The sequence below is a fragment of the Melozone crissalis genome, unplaced genomic scaffold (genome assembly GCF_028551555.1).
Source record: "Melozone crissalis strain CALT ecotype California unplaced genomic scaffold, PUWL_Pcris_2 ptg000042l_1, whole genome shotgun sequence".
Taxonomy (NCBI): domain Eukaryota; kingdom Metazoa; phylum Chordata; class Aves; order Passeriformes; family Passerellidae; genus Melozone; species Melozone crissalis.
The window spans coordinates 24,456,167-24,472,575 of record NW_026535820.1 but is presented as its reverse complement, the minus strand read 5'-3'; positions in this window follow the sequence as shown (position 1 = coordinate 24,472,575).

Below are 16,409 nucleotides of genomic sequence, written 5' to 3'. Positions count from 1 at the left end.
TATTTGAATTCAGTGAATTCGCATCCAAGTAGATTTCTGTCTCAATGAAATTACATAAAGAAAATATTTTTTCCACAGTCTTTTAGGCATAAAAGTGGATGTAGCACTCTCAATTTCTTGATACTTCAGAAATGGAAGATTTAATGATAGAATTTAAAACTATTTCCTATTATAAGATTCATAAAGGATATTTGTTCTTGCAGCATCAATAACTCCATAAAATATAGCTCAGTAATTTTTAATCATTCAGCAAGTCTTACCATTTTCTTAAAAGTGTGTGTTGTCCTTTATTTAGAGAGAGTTGGATTGTTCAATTCATAGAATTCAAAATATGAAGCAGGCACCTGAAACATAGCATATGATGCTGAATTGAATATATTGCCTCTTTATGATTTGCCAATATCTGTTTCTAGAGAGGATATAATTTATGATCAATTAATTCCCCACCAAATCCTTTGTGAAAACATGTCTATCAATTAATGAACAGTGCAGTGAACATTAGTAAATGTTAGAGTTACCTTCTTAATTTTAACAATGAAGCAGAGAAAACTTTTTAAAATTCTTCAAAAAAGGCCATATAGTATTCACTAAGTCAGGAACCCAAGATTTTAATTCATTTAGTGTTGTAAAGATGCTAGATAATCTTCAATTTTCAATTGCTGTTTATATTCAGTTTTCAAACTATTTTTGGCAGGTGTGGAGAAGTGTAATATGAACTCCAAGACTAAATTACAAGTTTTGTAGTTTTCTTCCCCAAGACTGGGCTATGGATGGTGGGAGCCAGCTCTGCTGCACTGGGGAGGTGACATGTGACAAGGTCTGGAAGCCACCTGCCCATTTACACCTCTGTGCCTGTCTGGTTTCCCCAGGGCTGTGTCTGACCCTGGTTCTCAGCGCTGGTCCTGCCCTACTCTCCCTCCTTGGGAGCTGTGGGACCATGTCCCATCTCTGTGATGTCCTTGTCCTGCCAGACGTGCCATGACCTACTGGCTCATCTCCCTCAAGGGGCCACTAGCCCTCCCTGCTCCTGACACATGCAGCCCAGCAGGATTTTATCACAAATATTTAGTCCCACAGTGATCAGGTGCATGTGATCATGTATTGTGATCCTTCTGAGATCATCCACTGAAACACAGAAAATTGCAGAGCATGCTTGATCTGTGAAGTGCCTCCTGTTAATTTAAAACACACTGGTGAAGTCTGAGCCCTCTGATTACAATGTATTTCTTACGTTTCAGTTAATCCTAATGCAACCTCAGTGCTGTATTGAAAATAATGAGGCAGGAACCAGATAGATATTCCCCTATCATTATGCAACAATGAACTATTACCAAAAGTATGTTAACATTTCTATGGATGGAGACATCAATGATAATAAGGAACAAGACATTCTTCTTAATGCATTCTGTAACTCAATAGTATTTTTTTCAATGGAAATAAGGGGCAACACATTATCTGAAATAACAGAGCTTTTACATATTATTTAAGAATGATACTGACAAAGCAGCAGTGCCTAATTTGCTGTCACAATTAATTGATCTATATGAACGTCTACTGGTAATATTGTGCTTTTGCAGAAGGCACCTCAATTTCTTCTGCAATTCACATATTTTAGAATTGACTTACAAGTTATTTTCTAAGAAATTCTGATGGAATTCAGAGAACACTGAGAATTTTCTCTTGAGAGAAAAAAAAAGACAAAAACCTCTGTCTAGTAATACAGATTCTATTTCCAGCAATTTATGAGAAATAATTTCTCCATTCATTCTGTGAAACTCTTAAGTATTTATGTCTAGATTTGCAGAAGGGATGCTACTCTTGGAAACATGTGACAATAAAATTCCTCTATGGATGCAATTCAGTGCAAAATAAACAGTACCCTGATGTTCCTCTATGTAGTAATCATGCCAGCACTCTGATTGACACTAGGTAAGAGATCTGTTTCATGCATCAGAATTTCACAATCGCTATAGAAATTAGCTTCTCATAAGCAAGGGCTAATTCCTGAGAATTTCCCTTCTCAATAGTATATGAGAGTTCTTTCAAATCAAGGAATTTCATTTATATTTCTTTCTTTTTGTATTTTTTGTATAGGTGTTCTGCAGAAAGCACAGCAGAAAGATGGAGTTTATTCCTTTTATAGGTACTGGAAATTTTCATAAGCTGCTTTTCCACATCCAGCAGGCTCCATAACCTTAATTTTCAGTGTCTCGGTGAACAGAAATTCATTAAATTGCTCATTTCTCCAAGTAGTGACAACTGTAGTGCCAACAGTCATCCCTAGATAATGTCAAAATATTGAAGAAATAAATTACACCAGTAAGAAAACAGCAAGGTTTGAAGATCATATGCCCTGTGCAGCATTTTTAAAAGATATCACCACTTTTTTTCCTTTCAAAAACATGGTGTTCACATTTACTATTTTTTTTGCTTACATCTGCCAAAAGCAAAATACCTTCTAAGGAGAATTTAATAAGTGGAAACAGAATAATATTACCCATTTATTAGTAATAGAGAAGGCTAGTACAATGTTATGTTCCAGACAGACTGTGGCTCAGCAAAGCAGGTACCACCACTCAGTGCCAGCTCTGTAAGACACCAATGCCAATTTGTGGGAGGTAGTTTTTCAGTAGCAGCATCTGGCTTTTTGGCAGACTCTCCAGACTGTTTCACTCACAGTTTCTCTTCCTTCTAAGTTGGTCACTTGGCTATGACATTTCCTGGGTGAGTAGTCTGCTTTGTTCCAAAAAGCAATGTTTATATCACATCTTCTCCTGATTCTTAGCCCTTCTAGTGTGATTTTTCCCTGCATACCTGCTCGATAGCAACTTAGCCCGTGAGTATTACTGCTGGTATCAGCAGGATTAGTCAGAAAGTTGTCCTGAAGAGATTTGTCAGCATAGTGCCATCATTCCAGAAAACTGTTCTTATAAAGCCAGAGATTATATCCACAAAAGGGTTCTTTAGGGGTAGAGCTGTAGTGGATAAAGGGATACTTTCCCAAATGAACTAAAATTCTATATCAATCACAGAATTTGACATATTTTTTGCATTTTGTTTTCGTATGGTTTGGGATTTTTTGGGATATTGACTTGTACCTCTGCTGTAGCATTTTCCAGGGTAAATGTATTGGTTCAGGGTTTCTATGAGCAAACCCAAGAATCTGAACAGGTGCACTTAAAAATACTTTTAAAAATAGGATAGCACACAATTTAAGGAAACAAGGCAAGCCCAGTTCTAAAGGAAGCACTTGTTCATAGAAGAATAAGAGGATATTGTACACTGTAGAAACATCTAGCTATCCCTTTCCACAATAAAGAGACATATGGAATAGTTAGATTCTGTTATTTTGAGCTCCTTGCATGCATTTCTCCAGCTTCTAAAAAACAAAGCAAACATATAATAGCAAAATTTCATTAATTAATTTTATTCTGCAGTTAATTATTAGATATATCCATTTCTAGATGAAACAGAAATAAAAATTGGTTTTGAAACAAATGCACTTTTTAAAAGCTTGGAATTATTTTTATTTGTTGAACTACTATTTGAAGAAATTTAAGAATTTTTTCAATGTAATAAGAAATGCTTTCAAAAATATTTTACAAGTACATTAAACATGTGAACTATTACAGGACCTGGTTCCTAGAGGGCACAGGGCCAGCTTGTCTGGACTGTACATTTGACAAAAAAAAGTTGGATCAGATGATCCTTGGGGTACCTTCCACTGATTCTATGCTTTTCACTGATTCTATGCTTTTCCATAAGAGTGCATCCATTAAATGTGTGTTGTCATATTTTAGCTCTTGACATTGTTTGTGAAAAAACAATAGAGATAATGATAACTGGAATTTGTAACAGAAGGATTTCCACCTTTATGTTTACACATGTAAATTACATTGCTATTTCCCCTAATATTGTTCTCAAAAAAATGTTCTGGAGATCTCTCATATACTGATTCTGGCAATGTGATTAGATTAGCAGAATGTTAAAAATTGTGTTGGTTTTGTTTTAAAATGCTAACGTGCACACAGTCTCAGCTCCACCATTATAAATTGGTGTTAAGATGTTCTGAAAAGCAGCCTTTTAAAATGCATGACAAATCTCTACATATTCCAACATAAAATATATTTTAAAAAACCAAACAATTCTATAACTTTTTAATCTTTCCAGTTTTAATATATCTTTATTATTAGAATATAAAATTTATTGTTAAAAAGGTATAGTATTTTTAATATAGAAATTCTGTTGTTTTTTTTTTCTGTAGCACAGAAAGACTAGACAGTTTTGCCACCTCAAAAATGATAACAATGTCTAGCTCTGTAGTGCCTTAGGGCTCTTTCTTCAAGCAACTAATTTATGCAATTGCAGATTAGAAATACTTTATTCTTTTTATAATGACTGACAAGCTGTGGACTTTATTCTGCAGAATATATTAAAAAATCCTATGCTGTGAAATGCAATAGGGAAAATTTGATACTAGTTGTACTTCAAATATGTATTTAGAAATATAAATTACTCATGAAAAGAGTAATTTTTGAGATTAAAAAAGGGGGCTTATTCTCCATTTACTGTTGTCAATCTTATACTGGATCAATGGATGTCAACACTTTCAAATCAATGCTGGAATGGAATTTGACAGAAAATATGGCCAGGAAAGTGTAATTTCAACTTAAGAGCCTAAACAGTGGCAGAGAGATATCTGCTTAAATATCTTGTAAGTCTACAGTAAAAGAAAGGACAAAAATTCCCACCAGGGATAAAATTATCTACCAAAATAGAATATGTTTATAGATCACAATACCTGAGCATGGGTGTACATCAGGGGATTATAAAGAAAAAAAGAAAACAGAACAGTTTTCTGGAAAAATAAATCTGTCATGTAAATGTAATTATCATTGTGGTGGAAGTTTTTAATGTCTCTATAACATTCTGAAGATTTTCTGGGAGATAGGCAAAACAAATTAAAAATAATTTGCATTATAAGGTAGACAAGAGTATTCATCTGTGCCTGCCCAACCTGACATTCAAGATAATGGAGAAATAGAAGCTTCACAACCATTTGGGATTTTACTTGTTGAATCATAAACAACAATGGAAAACAACAGAAGACAATGAAATGGAGGATCAAACCATATATTATTAGGAGGACCAAAATACTCCAATGAGATTGAAGCTCTCCGCTCCACTGTATGTGATTCTTTCTTAGCCACACACAGCCTTTTAGAAAGAGATAGATAGATAGATAGATAGATAGACAGACAGATATAGATAGAGATATAGATGATATGGATGATATAGATATAGATAGATATAGATATAGATATAGATATAGATATAATTAAAAGAAATAAAATTCTTAATTCTTGTGTCAGTTTGCAAGACATAAAAGCATTATGTCTGGGATTTACCACAGGGTAGGTTATTTGCTAAGCCACTTTAAAGTATTTTCCCTAAAACAGTAAAGAAAAGTTTATAAAAATTTTGTCTATTCCTAAAATTGCTTTGACAGTTCAAACAGAGTTTAGATCAGAATACAGGACATTTTTTCATGGAGGGGGTATTTAAATGTAGAAAGAAGTGAGCAGAGGCAGACAGTCATATACTCCTGGAGGCATCAGATGGTACCACATGAAGAGAACTCGTCATTGTTGTTGGAGACAAGATTGCAAATGACACCACTATGTCTGCCCAGTTTTACGGTCAGTTTTCAGTCATGAAAACCATGGAAGTTAAATATAATACTGGTGATATTGTATACTTTAACCACTTTGTTTATATTCTCAGGAATATAAAGGGGGGTACATGTGGAAGTGGGATCACAGTTCCATGGGGCTCTCAGGGGAAGGGTTTATGGCAAGATATGAACCTTTCAAATATTAGGTTGATTCAAAAACTCCTCACCCTACTGCCTAATGAAATGCTGGTCAGTGTGCTCACCATGTCACGGGATCTCCTAAACAAGGGTATCCTACAGCCTGCTCACCACACTCTCCCCTGCCTTTTCCCTGTGGTCACAACCACTGGGTTAGAACAGTTTCTGTAACACCTCCCCAGCCCTCCTCAGCTCTGCAGGAGAGCACTTCTGTTCAATGTTCACTGAGATGTGCTCCTGAGCCCTCCACATTTCAGACATTTAGGCCAGTATAACCTTTTCCTCACATCTGAAAGTTTAAAGCATTCGCCAAAGGCCATATGAAACAATTGAAGTCATATTGTTAAGTAGTGCCAGCTTATGCAAATGTTGGGATTGGAACCGTTGTCTGGTGAGAAGATCAAATATCAGAAAGCTTCAATGTTTTGATAATTTGCAAAGACTTTGTCATTTTACATTAAACAGGACAGATTTTAAGGTAGCAATAAGATTAGGCCTAAGACTGCATTAGGAACCTTCAGTAGAACCGGCATTGCCTGCAGCAACAAATAGGTCACATCACTCATTGCCCATCTTTTTAATAAATTTTATTATTCATCTCTAATTAAGTTCATAAATTGGCCAAAAGTATTTCCTCTGAGCTGAAAATTGGTATGAATTCAAGAAAAAGAGTAAAACACTTGATTATTTGCATACTTTTTTTCCTAATAATGAGCTGTACCAGCTCCAAAACAATAGAATTTTAAGAATTTACCAATCATGACCTTATAATATTATTTATTACATATTATTGCTTAGATTCAGCACTGTAGTTTGGAGGATAGGATTTCTTAGGTCGAGAAAAAGTTAAGAGATATGAAGCTCTCAAATTAGAACTGGAAATGTAGAGAAGAAGCTGGAAGAATTTGAAATTAGGAGCTTTGTTAAAATTGACTTTTCCATCCCTAGACCATATAAATCCTGTTGATCAATGCTGAAAAGACAAGCTGACAAGTTTGAGAACACATTAAAAACTCACCTTTCATTTGCCTACTCTGACTATGTCGATGAGCCATCACCACACAGTGAAATTTATATGTCCTAAAGACAGCTATTTTCTTTTTTATATAGTTGGAAAATAGAAATGGTATTTGAAAGTTTAAGCAGTTTTACATGATAGTTAGAATTATTTTTCAATTTAAAGTCTTATCACAGCTAGGGAATGGAATAAATAGATTTATTCTAAATTGCTTCAGAGAAGATTAAGAAGTACTTGCATGAATTCCTTTGCTGTTCTGCATTGTCAAAACAAAGAAGGTAGTCCTAGCATTAATGACTTAGAGAGACATTAGTTAGTAACTCACAGTAGCACTGAGTTTATATTTCAAATTCCTAAAACTTTCAGAGAAAATATTTGGCTTTACTCCATTTGGGAAGTCATGGTCTGTCTGTAGTTTGTTTTTATGTACTAATGCAACAAATAATAAAATGTAATTGGAAGTAAATTGCTATTTATTATTTGTTATTAACCAATATAGTCTATAAATCCCACTTGAAGGAAGAGATTACTGCACAGTCATTGTAATAGCATTCTAGGAAGCTCGACTCTTAGAATGTTTTGGATAATTCAGTGCATGAGAAGTCCTGGTATCAAAGTTTTTCTGAGAAACAAGTTTATGGACTGTGTCTCATTCATCCTCTGGTTCTACATGTTTTTCTCCCTTGGATTCATGGCTGTGCTCAGAGGAGTGTACCTTTGGCAAAAATAATTCCTCCTCCCTCTCAGCACCTCTTGTCCTAAAGCAGCACTTTTACGCATGTCAACCTGCCAGACTGGCTTGCTGCAGCAGTGATAAAGCAAATATTTCAACCTGAGGTATCTTACTATTCCTTTTAGTTTCCCTTCAGAGTTTAGAAAGAGATACATCCACAATGTTGCTGCCAGTATCAGCAACACCCATTAGATATAATATTTCATGTCACAAGAAATGATTGCAAAGGATTTTGCTCTGCTTCACTTGCTCTGAATTCTGAATGACCTACATCCCTTTTATTCAGCTATGAAAAAAGAGACTGCCTTAATGAGAAAATGCCATTTTGTAATTTCTTTCTCTCCTTCTCCTTGAAGAATAAATCTATAAATGTGATCTTCTAAACATCTACTGTGTGACCATTAATGGTTGATCTGCATACTTATGAATCTAGTAGCTGCCAAATTTACCCCTCTGTGTAGTCATGGTTGGTAGTTTTAACTGCAGTGTTTTTTGTCAAAGGTGAAACAGGCAGATTAAAAGCCTCTGAGATGAAAGGCATGCCAAAGAATGTTACTGGAAAACTGTATCCATAAGTAAATTTGCCTTTTATCTCATAATACATTTCGGACGCAGCATGAGCCACCCGAAATTGCAAGAGCTACCTGTTGGCAGAAGGGGAAGGTTAATTCAACATTTGTATGTTTCCTGTCCAAAACAGAACTTGCATTTTCAACAGTTTTTATGAAACTTCATAAAGCATATCACTGTAATGTAATTGCTACTGTCATGCATTTGAAGAACAAATGAATATCTGAAGTTTTATATCTGCTTTTTTTCTTGTTATTATCTCAATTTTGTTAGCCTTACTTCAGGTTTTCCCTTAGAGGAAAGCAAAATGAGCAAATCCAGGACAATAGTAATAGAAGGACTGTGATATTGCTTTGCTTACACTATTAAGGTGGGAAGTGTGTTTCAACACCTTTTTTTCCCATCTGCTTGTATTTGCCCAAATCCCCCCCCCCAAATAACAAACAAACAAAACACCAAACAAACAAACCAACCAAACAAAAAAACTGGGTTCTTAATATAAATCACTCTTATTCCATGGATTTCAATTCAGCTGTGTCAGTTTATATCCACTGAATGTCAGGCCCAGTTTATTAACTGTTAACACAAAGTGAATTCGGCCTTTAATTAGTATTTTGATCTGAAAACATACCCCATAACTTTTCTTTCTTGTGGCTAGTCTTTTCCTCTTCCTTTCAAACCATTTAAAATTATCTGCAACATGAAAAAATTAAAAGGAGTAACTTGGGTTGTCTTTTTATTAAGGATATATGACAAAATAAATGAATAATTAATGCAGCTTTTTATATGACAAGCCTTAAAAACTGTCTGTAGCTTTAGAGGGATGCAGATGGTTGCACATTAACTTTTTTATGGAAACCTGTGACTTAAGGATGCAGGTTGAATAACAATTTTTATTTCTGAGAGAACAGAACAAACAAGACTTAGGCAGTTTAAATCACTTCAGAAAAATACATAAGGATTGCAAACAACTTATTTTCTCTTTATCCATTCCGGTCTGAAAATAATGAGATAATTCTGCTTTTTTTCTCTCTGTAGTTATTAAATATATAAAAAATAGTACTTCAAAAAGAACAGAAAGGATCAAAAAAAGAAAAATTATTAAGGTTTGTCTTCTACCTGAGAAAAGAAGGAATATCAATGTAGAGGTGCATTTTCTGATCTTGTGAAGTTTAGCAGTACAAAGGGAACTATAGCCCACCTTATTAATACATCAGGTGGAGTAGTCTGTCACCTAGGAAATGCTTCTAGGAATTTTAGAACAAAATCCTGGCCAGAATTTATATCTGTGTTGCCAAATTCCTAAGTGATACATAAAAGTATTTCATATTACACTAGGCAGGTAGAAGACAGACTGAAGAACTACTAGCCAATTCTCTATAGAAGTAAACTAAGCAGAACACAACTCACGAATCTCTGAAGATATGGGCTATAATACTGGAAATTCATCAGAGGAACTCTAGTGAATGATCTACAAACACATCACTGATAAAAAAGTTGATACTTGTTTGGCTTCACCATTCAACTTTTGAGACTGCAAAAGTAGATATACTTTTCCTGGTTGTGTTTTTTTGCTTTTGATAGAAATTTGGAATGCACTGTACTTGTACAAAGTACAAGAACTAACTCAGTAAGAGTTCTTTGTGAATATAGCACACTACAGTGAAGACAGGACTGAGTTGTTTCTCTTAATGTAATCTTTCTTATTCCTGTTTGGACTATACCAATCAAAGAGCAAGCCTGTGTTTGTACCTAAGGATAAGACTTAATTTTCAAGATAATGTAGTAATGTCTATCTACTTAAATCTCATTTGAGTTTTGTACTCTTTGCTTCCTTAAAGGGCATCTCTCAGTTTTTTCTGGGGAGTTTAAAAGAGTGTATGAATCATGTTGAAGTAGAGGTAAACCTAAATTTTACACAATCATGGAGCTAGGAATGAATGGAAATGATGATGCTTGTGCTCACATTTGCTTACTAGCCTTTCTAGCTAAAATATCAGCACACATTTCTACATCATTTTGGTATTTATTCTTTTAAATATATGTTCATTTTGAAGAATATATGTTAAGTGATAGAGGTGTTTAAGTTTTTGTGATAGAGTAAATGCAGCAGTGGGATATTTTGCAAGTTACAAAGGAAAAGCAGTAAGACTTTGTTAAAGTACACTTACTTTGGGTTGGTAAAGATTAGAATCTTTAAAATTTTATCTTTTCATTTTATTGTCTTTGCGTCCTACACAATACAGTGCCCAATTACATATTTAATTTTTGAGTGAGACTGGAATCTGCAATGGTTTCTTTGGCACCATTTTTGAACACTGTGAGATGGTAAGAAGCAGTTATAAGTCTTCTCACTTCTTACTTCTGAAAAAAAGGTTCATACATTAGAAATGTTTCTTATATCAATCTGTATTTGAAATGTACATGGAAATGTACACGATGACTAAGTTCAAATTATTAAATTCATAGTGATTTAAGTGGATTAGAATAGCAGATGTAGTAGCAATAATAGGAGATATTCTGCTCTACAAAGGAATGTCAGAATATATTAAGAGATTGTTCTATTTATTTGTCCGAGGAGTCAGCAAAACAATTGTTACTGCAGCATGTGTGGCATCAGGGACTTCATCAAAATGATGCTACTTCTGCTGTTAATTTATGCTGATCAAGGTAATGAAAATTACTGAAGGTAGAAAAGTGCTGAAGAATCATAAACATCTTTTCTAATGCAGATCATATTTAAATGAAGAAAATTAAGGAAAATTAGGAAAGCCAGCACATTTAGTGCCTTAAGTGCACTTCAATATTCAAAACTCACAAGGTAATGAGGCCAAAACAAAAATTGTCAAAGAAATTACACTGAACAAAACAAAAGAATTAAATGAAGAAAGATGATAGGTTCCAGTGAAAAAATTCTGCTTGCAACTCATTGGAAGCAGGAAGGAATAGAAGGAAATCATTCACTAGTGTAAAACTTGAACTAACAGCACACAGTTCTTCCAACTTACACAGTAAAAGAAAAAAAGAAATCCATATATTATTGTTTCTAAGTAGGGTTGACCATTTGAATGGTCATACCCTGCATTTGTTGAGTGTTCATGGGAACTATTACCTACACTGGTCTTTCAGATCTGAGGAAAATTTGAAGCCATTTTCCCTGCTCAGGTGCAACATACTGAAGGAACAATACCTAATCCAATTGTCAAAAATGCCACTGAACTCAAGTGATTTTTGGTTCCACCTATATATCATTCCTAACATAGCGTGATATCCACACATTTTATATGTGCAAGTAAATCTGAACAAATACAAAAATTATCATCATTGTTATTGAACTGGTAGAGTTCTCTGTAGATCCCACCTAGATATAAAGGTAATGCAGAAATGAGTTACAGAACAGCACAAGGGCAGGTATGGGTGGCAGGAAGTGGGATGGACTACAGAGGGAGATAGAGACCACCAAAGACCCCAAAAGCCCTTCAATCCATTTCCAGAAAGGTCTGAAAGAACAGACTGCAAATGAGAACTTACCTACATAGAAACATGCCCACTTAAATGTGCACCCTGCCAAGCCTGGGTGGTACCTCCTGGACTGTGGGCATCTCGTCAGCTGGACTGATGCAGATGGACCAATGCTTAGCAGGTGGATTGAAGGTGAAACCAGGACCTATATCCCCTCAGCTGGATTTACACTGGAACTAGGACTGTTGATCATTTTCTCATTTTCCTCTCTTTTTCTTTTTTATTTCTTTTTTGTTGTTGTTCTTTAATTTATTTCTACCTCTTAAATTCTTTCTTTCTTTCCTTTCACTCTACCCCTTTGTCCAAAACTCTCTGCATTGTGATTATACAGTTTGTCTGGAATTACTATACCAATTTCCATGCAGTTTTTAATTTACTAAAAACATTTTCTTTATTTGAAGACCCTCTGACCTTTCTAGTTTCTTTTGACAAATGAGCATTTATGAATCTTAGGTGTTTGAGGTAACAGGCTAACAGAGGATAGGCTAATGTTAATTAAAGCATAATTTCCCTACCCTTTTTCCATTAAAAACTCTGGGGCTTTCTGTTTGTATTTGTTCTAATATCATCTGCTAAATTTCCTTCCTCAAATTTCTGCATGGACAATGCACAAAAAGCTACAGAATCACTTCAAAATATTAAAAAAAATAAGACCAAAAAATGTTATGATGATGTTATGCATCAATTTGTTTGGTATTTTGCTAAAAAGCCAGGTATAATCCATCCCTTCCATAGCTAAGTGTGCTGAAGTATTAGCTGGACCCAATGATAAGAATTCCATGCAAGTTACTCCAGCTCATTTTCAATTTGATAAAACTATCTCAAGCAATAGAAGTATTTTGACAGAAACAAGGGCAGAAAAGGTAGAATCAAGTCCAAGAGACCTCGAGTACTCAGAGAAATGCCATATTGTAACTGACCTTTCTCAGGTACTAAAAAGAAAAAGTAGGGGACCTACAATTTTTTTTCTTTCACCAGAAGTGCATGTAAAATTGCTGATAGTGACATTTGTAGGATAAGTGCATTTGGCAGTGAATTTTGGAAATAGTGTTTCATTAAAGTTTAATGAGCGCTATGCAGGAAGGCTGCAAATACTGTTCTGTGTTAATGTGTCACTGTAAAATTTGTCATGTGACAGATATCTCAAAGATAATGATGCTGAAAGATATGGTTTCTTTCCATTTTTTCCCCTCTAAAAATCTGAGGGCTAGATAAAGAAATCCCACTCTGTTCCCCCACTGCTTTTTCAGAACAAGCTTTCATTATGATAAGCAGGGGAAAGATATTCATACCTTTATTAACTCTCCTTATCCTGTTAATAATCTCAAATTCTTACATCAGTGAATGATGTTATCTGTCTGCTGGATACTAGTGTAGCTGATGCTTGATGTAGCCAGTAATGCATTGCTTTGTCACTGGAAAAGATTCATGCTACCAAAATATAAAAATGACATCTGCAGGTCCCTTGTGTTTGCATTAAATTGAACCGGACAATACTTGAAAATCGATGGAAAGCTATGTTGGGAGTTCTGCATGTATTTTTGGAATTTGCTTTATAAGCTTTTGCTGTTGTTCAGTCAGAGAGCTGGATTCAGAAGGTAACCTTCCCGCTGCTTTTTTATATCACTTTCAGAAAACAAGGTGTTGTCAGTCTGTGGGATAATGGTTCATTGCAGCTATTTCAAAAGTAATATAGATTACTAGAAAGTGGAAGCAGCTGTCAGAAGGCATGACCAGATAAATGGGATTCATTTATGCTCCATACACTGCTTCTTGTGAAACTACTCAGGAAAGAAATATGGATTCTCTGGCATCTTAAGGTCATATCTGTGCTTTTCTCAACAGACAGGACGTGAGTCTAGATGTAGCTTTATATGAATTAAGCAAAGATATCTTGAGACCAGCCTGACCTGTGTCCTGTAGCAGGTGCATGAACTGAGTCGACAAGGGTATGCTATCACTAGGGCTTCAGAAAAAAAATATGGTTCATGAAGTTCTGTTACACAGAGCTTGTGAATCGATGACTTAGGCATTAGGGGTTTAATAATGATTTTAATAATTTAACCATGAATATTTTATAGCAATTAGGTTTTAACACTTCATATTTTTTAAAAATTAAACTTTGCAATTTTCAGTATTTTCTTACCTCTTATTAAGCATTAATATTTGATTTGTTTAAGAGGCTTTTTCAGTAAGACTTGAAAGCTTTAAAACACATTAACAAGAAAGTTAGTGTTTATTCTGTAAAATGTATATTTTAATAACTGCCAGGTATAGATAATTTATTTCTGTAAAAGATGCTAAAACATCACATTTTCCTCCAGCAAAAAGTACAAAATAGAAGCAGTATGAATAAAATACACCTTGTGATTCACACAAGTGCTAGTCTAGATCCTTATAATGCACGAGGAGTTTGCTGAACTTTGCTGCTGCATGGCAAGCACTTCCACATTTCCCACACATTGTACTTAAGAAGGACATATATGAATCTGTGCACCAAATGAATACAATCCAGGCACAAAGTGTGCTCAAACTGACCACTACTCCTTTTATGACAGTGTGATATATCTGAGGTTTTCAGTCAACATTGCTTGCCCTGACTGAAAGGACTGAAGCATGGGTGACACCGCCATAGACATGGTCTCACACATGACTTCTTGCAGTGTAGAGAACCTCAGAGCTCATTACAGAGCACTGTTTTCCCCTATGTGCTGTTTATTATAATTTTCATCAAAAAAAAGATACATTTTTTCAAACAAAGTGGAAATACTTTTGTTTGTATGGTTGCTTTTCAGTCTTTTGGAAACAGTATCATCTTAAAGAGGAGCTTTACTGTATTGAGGCTGCTACTGAGGGTTATTGATGAAAAGTCTATACTGTATTTTTCTCCTCTTCATGACCTGATTTATCATGAACATGGACTCTGGCAGACTGTTTCTGTCCTTCCACAAAATACCATTTCTATCAACAAAGTTTTCCTTTCACAAAAGTTTACTTAAATGTTGCAAATATATTTGTTTGAATAGTTCCCAAAGCCTAACTGGTATCTTCTGTCCTCTACATATACTTACAGGACTGAAGGCAATGATCTCCGTATTTATGAGAAGCTCTATTCACTCTACAGAAAACACATTCCTATTGAATTGCAACTGCTGGTTAAATAATATTCACTTCCATATTTCTTCAGATACATAAGAAACAGACATGTCATAGGATTTTAGTTATTTCTGACACCACAATAGAATTCTCTAAGCTATTTGGAGAGGCTTTTCTGGAAACTTTAAAAAAATATATTTCATTAAGTCCATAGTGATTTAGGTCCTCTCTAAGTTATTTAGCAGTAGAGAAGAAAACAGAGGCAAAACAAAAATTATAAGGCCTAGAAACACTTTGAGGTTTCGTGACTATGGCCCCTGCAAAATCCGAGTTGTATTCAAAGGTCTGACCTGCTGGATACTACTTCCTCCATACTGGTATGCCTGGAAAGGAAGCTTTGTCACAAGAGCCGCCTCAGAGAAACAGCATGCCTTGGCAAGGATCCTGATCGACGTGACAAATAACATCATGCCAAGATCATACTGGGGCAAGACCCCACGCATCAACTTCAACGCTTTTCAACAGATTTCTTAAAGATCCCTCCATGCCTTTTAAGATTCAGATACACAGTATACTTGTTTCCCTAATGGTACTTCTGTCCCTTGTTTAGAGTCTATAAATTTCCAAATGTGTATGTATCCAAATAGATTTATTCTGGATGGAAATTCTTTTCTGTTACCTCGGCGTGCAGTAATGCATGAACATGAGCATCTAACAGGTGAATTTGGATTCCACACAAAGGAACCAGGCACAAAATCTTCTGTATAATATATATACACCTGGTTAGAAGCCTTTGCAATATCCTACCTAGAATGCAATTTATGATTTTCTGATTTACTTGCCTTGATCCCTCTGTGTGAAAATGTAGTTGAGGTAGAAATAATGCAACCCCCATCAAATCTAGGAAAGTATTCATAGATTTTTTTTTCCTAGTGGAATACACAAAGCATCTTGATAGTAAGATGCAAAACAACAAGGAATTTATAAGAATAGAGTATTAGCTATCCATGATTTTCCAAAAAGTGCACCAACTATTGGACTAGAGTAGTGAGAATCTGACTGTAGTCACAGAGTCACTGATTATTTTCTTGGGATGAAAGGCAATAGTTGGTAGGAATATGCTAATAAGGAATCAGATTTCTTGGTTATAGCTATAATCAGTTTTTGAATAGATGGAAATAAAAATGATGAAAATGTTTTAGGCCAAGGAAAATTAACTTGTTAATGAGTCCTGCATAAGAGTTAATATAGGCTGTTTCTAAAACTGACATTGCAAAACAAGGATATGTATTCATGCTACTTCAACCACTTCATAGAGGGAAAACAGAACTTCTGTCAAAGAAAAGGCACTAACTTTAATAAATTTTTTTTAGCTTTACATTAGATATACTTAAACTGAGAGCTTTTAAATCCTTTAGTGACAGGAAAAAAATATGTCTGCCAATTAAATGAGCAGTCTCCATATATATTAGTATAAATCATTCATATTTTCATGCTTTATATCATCTGACATATTTGGAAAAACTCTGCATACTTCAATATTCTGTGTAACAGAAATTCCCCATGGATTTCTAAAATAAATGTTTAATGTAACTGAG